The sequence below is a fragment of the Nicotiana tabacum genome, chromosome 12 (assembly GCF_000715075.1).
Source record: "Nicotiana tabacum cultivar K326 chromosome 12, ASM71507v2, whole genome shotgun sequence".
In the NCBI taxonomy this organism is placed as follows: Eukaryota; Viridiplantae; Streptophyta; class Magnoliopsida; order Solanales; family Solanaceae; genus Nicotiana; species Nicotiana tabacum.
The window spans coordinates 54397040-54406766 of NC_134091.1; positions in this window are offsets into that span (position 1 = coordinate 54397040).

Genomic DNA, 9727 nt, shown 5'->3' on the forward strand with positions numbered 1-9727 from the left:
CAATTAAAAAACTGGTTTTGAGCAGTTTTTCAAATTCGAAAATGCATTTTCAAGTTGGATTTGAAAAAATGTAAAATTTTCATAACCAAACATTGTTTTGAAAATATTTTTTGAAAAAAGAAAAAAAATCTTATGTCCAAACGGACTCTTATTTATATCCCTCGTTATATTGTTCGATATTTTCTATCCCTGCCATTACTCTTTTTAGCATTTCTACCTGGGCCTCACATACACGTGATAGCTTTTTAAGTGGGAATTTTTACATTCCTATACACTATATGAAACTATATTACTCTCCCTACTCACGTTTTAATATAATTATATATTATATACCCAATTACCATTTATGTATATTTTTAAGGCAATTAATGATAGTAATTAGTATCCTAAAATAACTTTAACATATCTTCCACTCCCCCCACGTTTCTCTCTCCATATCCCCACCCCCACCCCCTTATCTTGCACTCAAACACGATTCTCTCTCCACAAACTTCAGAATCCCTCCATTAACGCCTATTTCCTCTCTTCTTCAAAAAGCATTCTAAATTTTTACTTTCTTCTTCAAAAAATCACCTCCATTAACGTCTGTGCTTTGCTTGATTTTCAATGAAGAAGAAAATAGCTTCAAGATCAGCCCTAAAAAAGATAAAGGAGCCGATATTCCTACATTTGATTTGGATTTTTTCTCAAAAAATTCACCCAAAAAGGTTTCAAAATCAGTTCATGCAAAAGAAGAGAACAAGCCTAAGCTTTCCCCTCGTGAAGCTAGGGCAGAAGCTCGTACAAAGCAAAAGCACGATATTGATGCTGGTGAATCGTCGATACCTGTCAAATCTGCAAAAAGGAAAGGCAAAGAGATTGATTTCGATGATGATTTCGTCGAAGAAGAAGTTGTCATTAAAGTTGCAAAAAAAGTTAGAGTGTCTCCTAATGTAAAGCCTTCAAAAAAGAAAAAAGTTCAAAAATCTTCTAAAAATGTTCCCCAACAGTCTTTGGTGAAGGTAAAAATTTAGTAGTTTCAATAATATATTTTTTTTAAAGCTAAAAAACTTTGTTCTCATTCTTATGAATCAACATAATTTTTGTTTTTGTAGTTGTAGAAAATTTGTCTACATTGTGTAGATTTATGGTTTCTAATTGTAGATACATTGTTATATAAACGTTTTGCCTAGTTTTAACTCTGTTTTAAAGATTGTAGATAAATTGTAATATAATTGTAATTATTTTATTTTCTATTTTTGACTCTGTTTAGCTGATTGTAGATAAATTGTATTATAAATGTAGTTATTTTGTTTTCTAGTTTTGAGCCTTGTTTTAATAACTTTCTTTTCTTTTTGCTGCAGAATGGACTATTTTTTGCACCTCCTAATATTGATTATGGGATCATTAGATTTCAGACATTATCCGACCCCACTATTCCTGGAAAAATTAAGGATTTACTGTCTGAAAATGGTTTAAAGCTTTTTAAGAAGATATGTTTTGGTTATTTTCTTTCCTTGCCCAGAAATGTATGCAAAATCAAGCAATTCATCTTCTCATGAAGTATGAATTAAATGCATCTGGTTTCGACTTTTTTTCAGCAGAGATAAAGGGCCAGAGGCTGAATTTTGGTTTGAGAGAGTTTGCCCTGATTAGTGGTCTGAGATGTTTTACGGAAGTGACATACTTTGGTTACACACCTACGTATGACAGTAAAATAATGAGAAGTTATTTTCCAAACAAGGAAAAAGTTCAGAAGTCATACTTAAAACAAATTGTAACCAGTCGTAATTGGGTGAACGACGAGGATGCAGTCAAGTTGTGTATTCTATATCTCATAGAATTCTTCCTTTGTCCTTCAGACAAAGACAATGCAGGGTTGATAGACCATTTTAGGTTCTATTTGGTGGACTCAGGACAGTATGCGAACTACGCATGGGGTAATGAATCTTATTATTTTTATGTCATTCGAGGCTTTGCACTAGCTATGCAAATATGGTTATATGAGTGTTGCTCTACCGTCAACATTGATATAGCTACAAGGGTTGCTAATTCTATCCTTTGATAGTTTCAATAGGTCCAAACGACCTTAGAATCAGGATTTGATAGTTTCAATAGGTTCATATGGTAATATTTTTGGACTTGGGTGTATGGTCAGATTTGAATTTGGATGTTCTTAGGAGGTTTTGGCCCTATTTATCTAAAGTTGACAATTTGAAGAATTTGAGAATTCATAGGTTTGATCGAAAGTTTAATTTAATGTTGTTGGACTCCTATTATAGTTTAGAGACCTTGGTTGGGTTCATTTAATTGATTGGAACTTGTATGTAAAGTTTGGTTGTGATACGGAATGTTTAAGTATGATTTGTATGTGTTCAACAAAGATTGAAGGTTTGAAAGTTAAGAAAATGATTTTGATATTCGATTCTTAGTTTTGATGCTATTTGTAGTTTTTAAGACTTTGAATAAGTTTGAACAATGTATTCGAACTTATTGTTATGATTGAATGAGGTCCCTAGAGGCTCGGGTGTGTTTTGAAAGGATTCCAGAGAATTTTGATGTCTTGGTGCAGTTATGGTTCTGGTGTCACGCACCTACGCAATGTTTGATCGCAGGCATGCATCCGCTTATGCGAGATTAGTGTCGCTTTTGCGATGATTATGTGTTCTAGGGATTGTCGCCTCTACGTAAGAGGGAGCGTAGATGCGATTTTTCACCTGCAGAGTTTATGGTCGCATATGCGAGGATCCGTATGGAGTTGGAAGTTCGCATGTGCAGAGCTTGTTACGCAGATGTGAGAGCTCACTCGCAAGGAGTAGGTGCACCTGCAGAACCGCAGATGCGACTATTTTGTCATAGATACAATGTGTGGCCAGTTGGAAGATGCTCGCAGATACGGGGCTTTGACCGTAGAAGGGGTGTCGCAGATGCGACTATTTTGTTTGCAAATGTGGATTCACTAGCAAATACTATATTTACAAAGGGTTAGTTTATTTTATCATATTTTGAGATTGAGAGCTCTGGTTGGAGCGATTCTTGAGGCGATTTTTACCCACGCGAATTGGGTAAGTATTCCTAACTCGGATTTGATTATTGTTCATGATTCTATCTTCGATTTTTTGCTTTTGATTGATAAATCTAAGGAAGAAATTTGGGGGTTTTGCCTGCACTTTAAGATAGTGTATTTTGGAGCTTTGAGTACCTATTTAGACTCAGTTTTGGAAACTAATTATACATTTATACTTGATAGGTTATGGGTCATCAGATTTTGGTATTAGTTTTGGGTTTTGAGCACGCGGGCCAGGATGGACTTTTGTTGATTTTTGGGAATTTCTTCAAAGATCGAGGTTTTGTGGATTGGAATCGCTTCCTTCGACATTATTGACTTACTTGGATGATGTTCGGCTTGGATTTGCATGATTGGAGGGCTAGAGCAAGGTTTTGACGCGATTCGAGATTGAAGACTAGTACAAATTAGGTAACTATCTTGCCTGGGTTTGGATTGAGGGTATTTTTCTATTGGCTATGATATTTGTCATAAGTTGGGGGTGTCGTATATGCGAGGTGACGATCGTACATATGTGCACCGTGGTAATTCATGATCAGGGTAGACCTTAGATTATTATATGCTTGTATTGTTATCATGCATCTTTGATATTGTGTTTCCTCCACTTATACATGCTAGAAATTATGTCTACGTTATCTACTTATCTGTTTGAGAAATGATAGGATTATTTTTGCTATATTGAGCTATTTTCATTATCCGTAGTCATATTTTTCAGTCATGATATTCTATCACGTGTGTTATATCTATGCCTCTATGTACTATTTATATGTTATCTCATATGTTGTTGTGTGCTTGTTTGTGTGACACCGGTTTGAGCTGAATTGTGGCACGTTGGTATAGTCCGTGCGATATATTAATTGTGATACTATGAGATGTTGGCATATTGAGACTTGAGGTGATTTATGACTGATTTTAGGCCATGGAGCCATATTGAGCTGATTGATGACTAATCTTGTGCATAGAACCATGTTGATATTGATTGTGAAGTGGTGCTTACATCAACGCCCCATATTGGGCTGAGTGACATTGTTAGTTGAGTGTTAGTATTGATTGTGAGGTGACATTTGCGTTAGGCCCCATATTGGGCTGAGTGATTTTGATTTGACTTTGATTCGACCAGTGCTTGGGCTTAGGATTCGCCTCTCTGGAGTCGGGTGATAATCCATGTTACTTTAGGCCCATGAGTGCATGCACTTCATATGTGCTTAGTGAGAGGCTTTATGCCAAACACCCATATGGTGAAGAGTGTATATGTGCATGTGATTATTCAGGGGCTTTGAGCCAGACACTGCGAGCGTGTTGAGATTATGATTGAGGGGTATTTGTGATAGGCACTATGTATGTGCTGAGATTGTGTTTCCTTGATGATTTAACTGTGATGTCTTTTGTTTTTCGCATGTATATATGACGTGCAAGCATAAAGATGTATTTTCCTCATGTTAATTGATATTTGATGTTTTGAAACCATAGTTTACCTAGATTTCTGTGAAAAAGTTGATACCTTGACTGATATTGCTGAAAGCATGCCTATATCTCCTTTTGTTGTGTTAAAGTTGAGCATGTGATTATATGAGCTACTTTTATTTATATGCCATTATTCTGCTTTTATTGTTGTTGTTGGCTGTTGTAAAAGAACATCGGACTTTTTCAAACTCGTCACTGCTTTCAGCCCGAGATTAGACTTGCTACTTATTAAGTACATGGGGTCGGTTGTACTCATTCTACACTTCTACACCTTGTGTGCAGATATTGTTTCTAATACCAGTGGTTACTAGTGAGTTGTATCTAGATTTGTTTTGAGGTAGTATTTTTTTCCGTTCGCAGGCCTTGGCGTCCCCTCCTTTATCTTATGTTCTTATTGTTCAGTCTTCCAGACAGTATTGTATTTTGTTCAGGTTTTGTGTTTAGCACTATATAGAGCTCATGCACTCGGTGACACCAGATTTTGGGTGTTTTTTGGTTGTAGGGATGTGTGTGTGTGTGTGTATATATATATATATATATATATATATATATATATATATATATATATATATATATATATATATATATATATATATATATATGCTATTCCGTTGTTTGAGATCATTCCTTATTGTTGTTGAAGTTTATTTTTGCATATTAGTTGTTTAGCTTGTCTAGTAAGCGGTGTTAGGCACCATCACGACTCTGGTGGAATTTTGGGTCGTGACAAGTTGGTATTAAAGTACTAGGTTCATATAGGTCTCACGAGTCATGCTCATATTTAATAAAGTCTTGCGGATCGGTATAAAGATATTTGTCCTTATCTTTAAGAGGTTATAGGGCTTTAGGAACTTTCACTATCTTGATTCCTTATCGTGTGACTTTATCTCATCTTAAAGCATATATCTTCAGTTCTTTTTAGTCTTGATATCAGTTGGGTACCAGCGAATTGCGACGATGATACAAATATGGTGTAGGATATTTTTTCCCGTATTATGAGGGCAGACTACTACTGTCGTTTTGCAGAGGGTTGTCGCCTATTACAACCCCAGTGTTGGTGTTGCCCACGGGTTCGAGGCCTCATACAATGTATTGTGATAATTCATGTGCTGGTCTTGATGCGGCGTTAGTACAGAATGGTATGATGATTTCTTAAGCTTGTGGCAATAACAATCCCTATGAGAAGGATTATACGGTTCACGGTTTGGAGTTTGGCTTTTGTTCTAGCGGAGGAGAGGCATCCGGGCTATGGATGCTTAGGCTTTGGTCGATAGATTTATGGGATTGGGTATTTCTGAGTTTAGTAGAGTTCTCGCTTGTGTTGTTGCACAGTCATCTTTGTTTGAGCGCATTAAGGATCGTCAGTATAATGGTTTCCAATCGCTTGTCCTCAGGGACACTTATCGCGAGGTAGTGCTAAAGAGGTGGTCCTTAGTGTGGATGGTGTGTTGCGACTTCAGGATTGGATTTGCATTTCTAGTTTTGATGGTTTGAGGTAGATGATCCTTGAGGAGACTCGTGGTTATGGTATTCCGCTCGTCTAGGTGATACATAGATGTATCGTGATTCAAGGCGGCATCATTAGGGAAGAGGACGAAAAAGGACATTATTGGGAAATTTTCATGGTATTTGATTGTCAACAAGTGGAAGATGAGCATCAGAGACCAAGTGGATTACTTCGGAGATGGCTATACCGATGTGGAAGTGAGAACATATCATTATAGATTTTGTGGTAGGGTTGCCACAGATTTCGAGGAAGTTTGATGCTATTTGGGTCATTATGGACAATTGAGGTCATTTCATATTGGTGGTGACTTCTTACATTTTGACAATTCAAATTTGACGAGAAGGATTTCCTTAGTCTACTAAGGGTGTTATGAATGATTGATTATCTTCTTGGTGTATCATACCGTCTTGAGTTGGGATATGTTGATGGGCCTTCTAGCTGTTCATTGGTGGGATGAAATAGATTTTTGTAGCTGGTGGACGTGTGTGGACTCGGGAAGATTAATTAATTACATAGCAGTTGCACCCATGGCAGGTCATAGAAAGATAACGATATGAGGTCACTATGGTGGGCTATCTCCTGTGAGAAGGTTGAAGGTTGCAGGATTTCTTATGAGGTTCTTATTACCTTCTACCCGGTGGGATGTACTTGAGGAAGATGGCATATTTGTCACGAGATTTAATGTGCATTTGGGCTGATAATTTGGGATTCGTTATGGTTGGTGCATCATGAGCTTACAAGAAATTAAGCTAAGTAATAGTGTTGGTTCATGACAGTTAAAAAGAGCAGCCATTACGGGTTCTTGGGTTAGGTAATTGTGGCTTAGAGCCAAGGGAGGGAGTTTACCATCGACGATTAGGTGTCCTAGTCATATGTTGTTATGGATTTTGGACTAAGGAATGCTTGTGGATTAGATATAATTTAGGAGGATAACATCAAGGATGATTCGAGCAAGGAATTGCTGGGTGTGTGTTGTATTTCACCTTGGTGGTATATGGAGGTTGTGGAGGACTCAGATTCAATATTCTTTTGTAGAGGTAGTGTGCAAGGGAAAGGATTCGAGCGATTATTTTCTTTTTGGAGTATTCATATGCTAACAGAGCATTAATCGCATGGCTTGATTGACTATGTATTCGAGACTAGGACTGGGTGGATGACTCTCGAGAATTATGCTAGTGGGTTGAAGATTCAATATGATGCATCTAAGGATTTTCGGATGGGGTGTGACTAAATATTCAAGATTTCATGTTGGGATCACTCGGAATGAGATTTGATTGAATTCCATAGTGTACTGGAAGGTGTAGTATTGACGTGAAGGCGGGTCATGAGTAATTTAAAGAAGTGAGTCTATCTGGTAGCGGCTGGGATCAACATGATAATAGGGACGATTGGTTCCTTTGGTATAAAAAGTCTTTACTAGTGTTTTTGTGGTAATACTTTTGGGTTTGACAGTCTGTGTGACTTGGGTGATTTAGAGGGGTGTGTTTTGTCAAAGATGCATTGTGTGTTTACTGATACTTGACTAGTATTAAGAAATCACATGGTTGATAGCCATTAATGTTCATGTTTTGCTTCTTGGTGCGGAAAGTTATATGAGTAGCCCCTATGGGATGATTGTGTGTGTGCGTGATGTGTTTGTCATTTAAGTAAGAGAGTTAGGGATTAGGTATGGAGGTTTTGGTACTCTCGAATTTGGAGATTTTATTTCTGAGAGGCGAACTATCCCTCTAGTTGTAGACTATGAACGTGTGTTCAGGATTTGACAGCTGATTATATGTGTCATAGATAGGATCACTGTGGACTTTTGGAAGGCTATTGACCTATTTTGGAATGATCCGAATTAGTTTGGAGGCTCATTGGCAGGCCTAATGAAGATGTGTACTCTACATTGGATTGGATTCACTTATTCAGCGTAACATTTTCTATGGGTGTGTCATAGGGCGAAATGTATATTATTTATGTCGTGATCTATATCATGTGTTACCTTCTTATGCTATGATGGTTTATGAGACTACTTGATTATTCACACGCATGTTGTGGTTTTATTTTGGCCTTGTGGTGGTATTTGAGAGACATGGCTCTTGAGATGTTGATTTATTTACTGCACCTTAGTCGTGCTTGGCCTTTATCGTAACGCATTATGCTATCCGTCTCCCCATGGTTATGTTTATGCACTTTATATGCTTCCTGTTGTTACACATGTGTTTAATGAGTATGGGAATTATGGCTCGGTGAGTACACCTATGTGGAGATATGTGTAGATCAGGTTACACAGCGCGGCAAATATTATGTGTGGATTAGTTTGAACGTTGCAATGAGGTTATGCTAGATACGATTCCTTGTGATCGTTTTGTATGTTTTGTTTCTCCCATGTGGGATGGATTCATAACATTATGCTCTTATTATTGTATCTGTTAAACTTGATGGATAGTTCCCTTTTGGTTCTCTTTCCATTATTGATCATATTCGAGTGGTTGTTGTTGGCACGGATCGCGTCGTATGAGGTTCTTGATGGTATTTAATGTGGCATGTCGATCAAGCAACTTCTACTGGGTGAGAGGAAGTTATTGGACCTGGAATCAGTACAATCGGATTTTGTATAATGCATGTTTTGAAGAAGAATATCACTAATTAGCTCAGAATTTGGCAATGATTCTTGTCGAGCGAGAGAATTCTTTGACTTGTGGTATTGATTGGTGATTATGAGTTCCTACGTATTTCTTTCCTCGTCGTGGCATTCCGAAGGTTTGAAACAAAATTTTATTTGTCATGAGGTATATTATCGATACCGACTTTGGTATTGAGCAACTATTGTGATCAGAAGATTTTACTATAGGCATATGAGTGTGGGGTACATCATGTGGTTACATATTGGGAGTATACTTATGATTTGATACATCTTTTTGAAATTGATATAGAGTGTATATATATATATATATATATATATAAAATAATCGGATCTTAGAAGAAGTTTCGAAAGTTAGAATTTGGTTCTAAGGATTGTAAGTTAAGGTTGGATGAAGAATATTTTTAGTCAGGATTGTTTAATGGGACCATATGGATTAAGGTGAAGTGAGATCACCCCATGGGTATGTGTATGATGAGTTATTCAGTGATTTGGCAGAATGACTCTTGGAACGTTCGAGGATGAACATATATTTAAGTGTGGAAGAATATAACAACCCGACCGGTCGTTTTGAGCTTTAGTACTTTGTTCAGTGGTTTGAGACTTTGCATAGCCTCATTTGGAAGAGTTGACAAAGGTTTGACTTTTAAGTGAACAACCTCGGAATCGAAATTTGATAGTTTCAATAGGTTCGTATGGCATTTTTGTTCTTGGATGTATGTTCGGATTAGAATTTAGATGTTCCTAGGAGGTTTCGGCCATATTTGTCGAAAGTTGGCAATTTGAAGAATTAGAGAGTTCATAGGTTTGATTGGAAGTTGACTTTGGTGTTCTAGGAATCCTATTGTGGTGTCGAGAGCTTTTTTGGGTTAATTTAGTTGATTGAAACTTGTATGCTAAGTTTGGTTGTGATCCAGAATGTCTAAGTGTGATACAAACGTGTTCGACGACGTTTGAAGGTTTGAAAGTTAAAAGAATGATTTTTTATCTTCAATTCTTAGTTTTGATGATATTTGTTTTGTTTTTAGCCTTTGGATAAGTTTGGATAATATAGTCGGAATTGATGGTATGATTGGATGAGGTA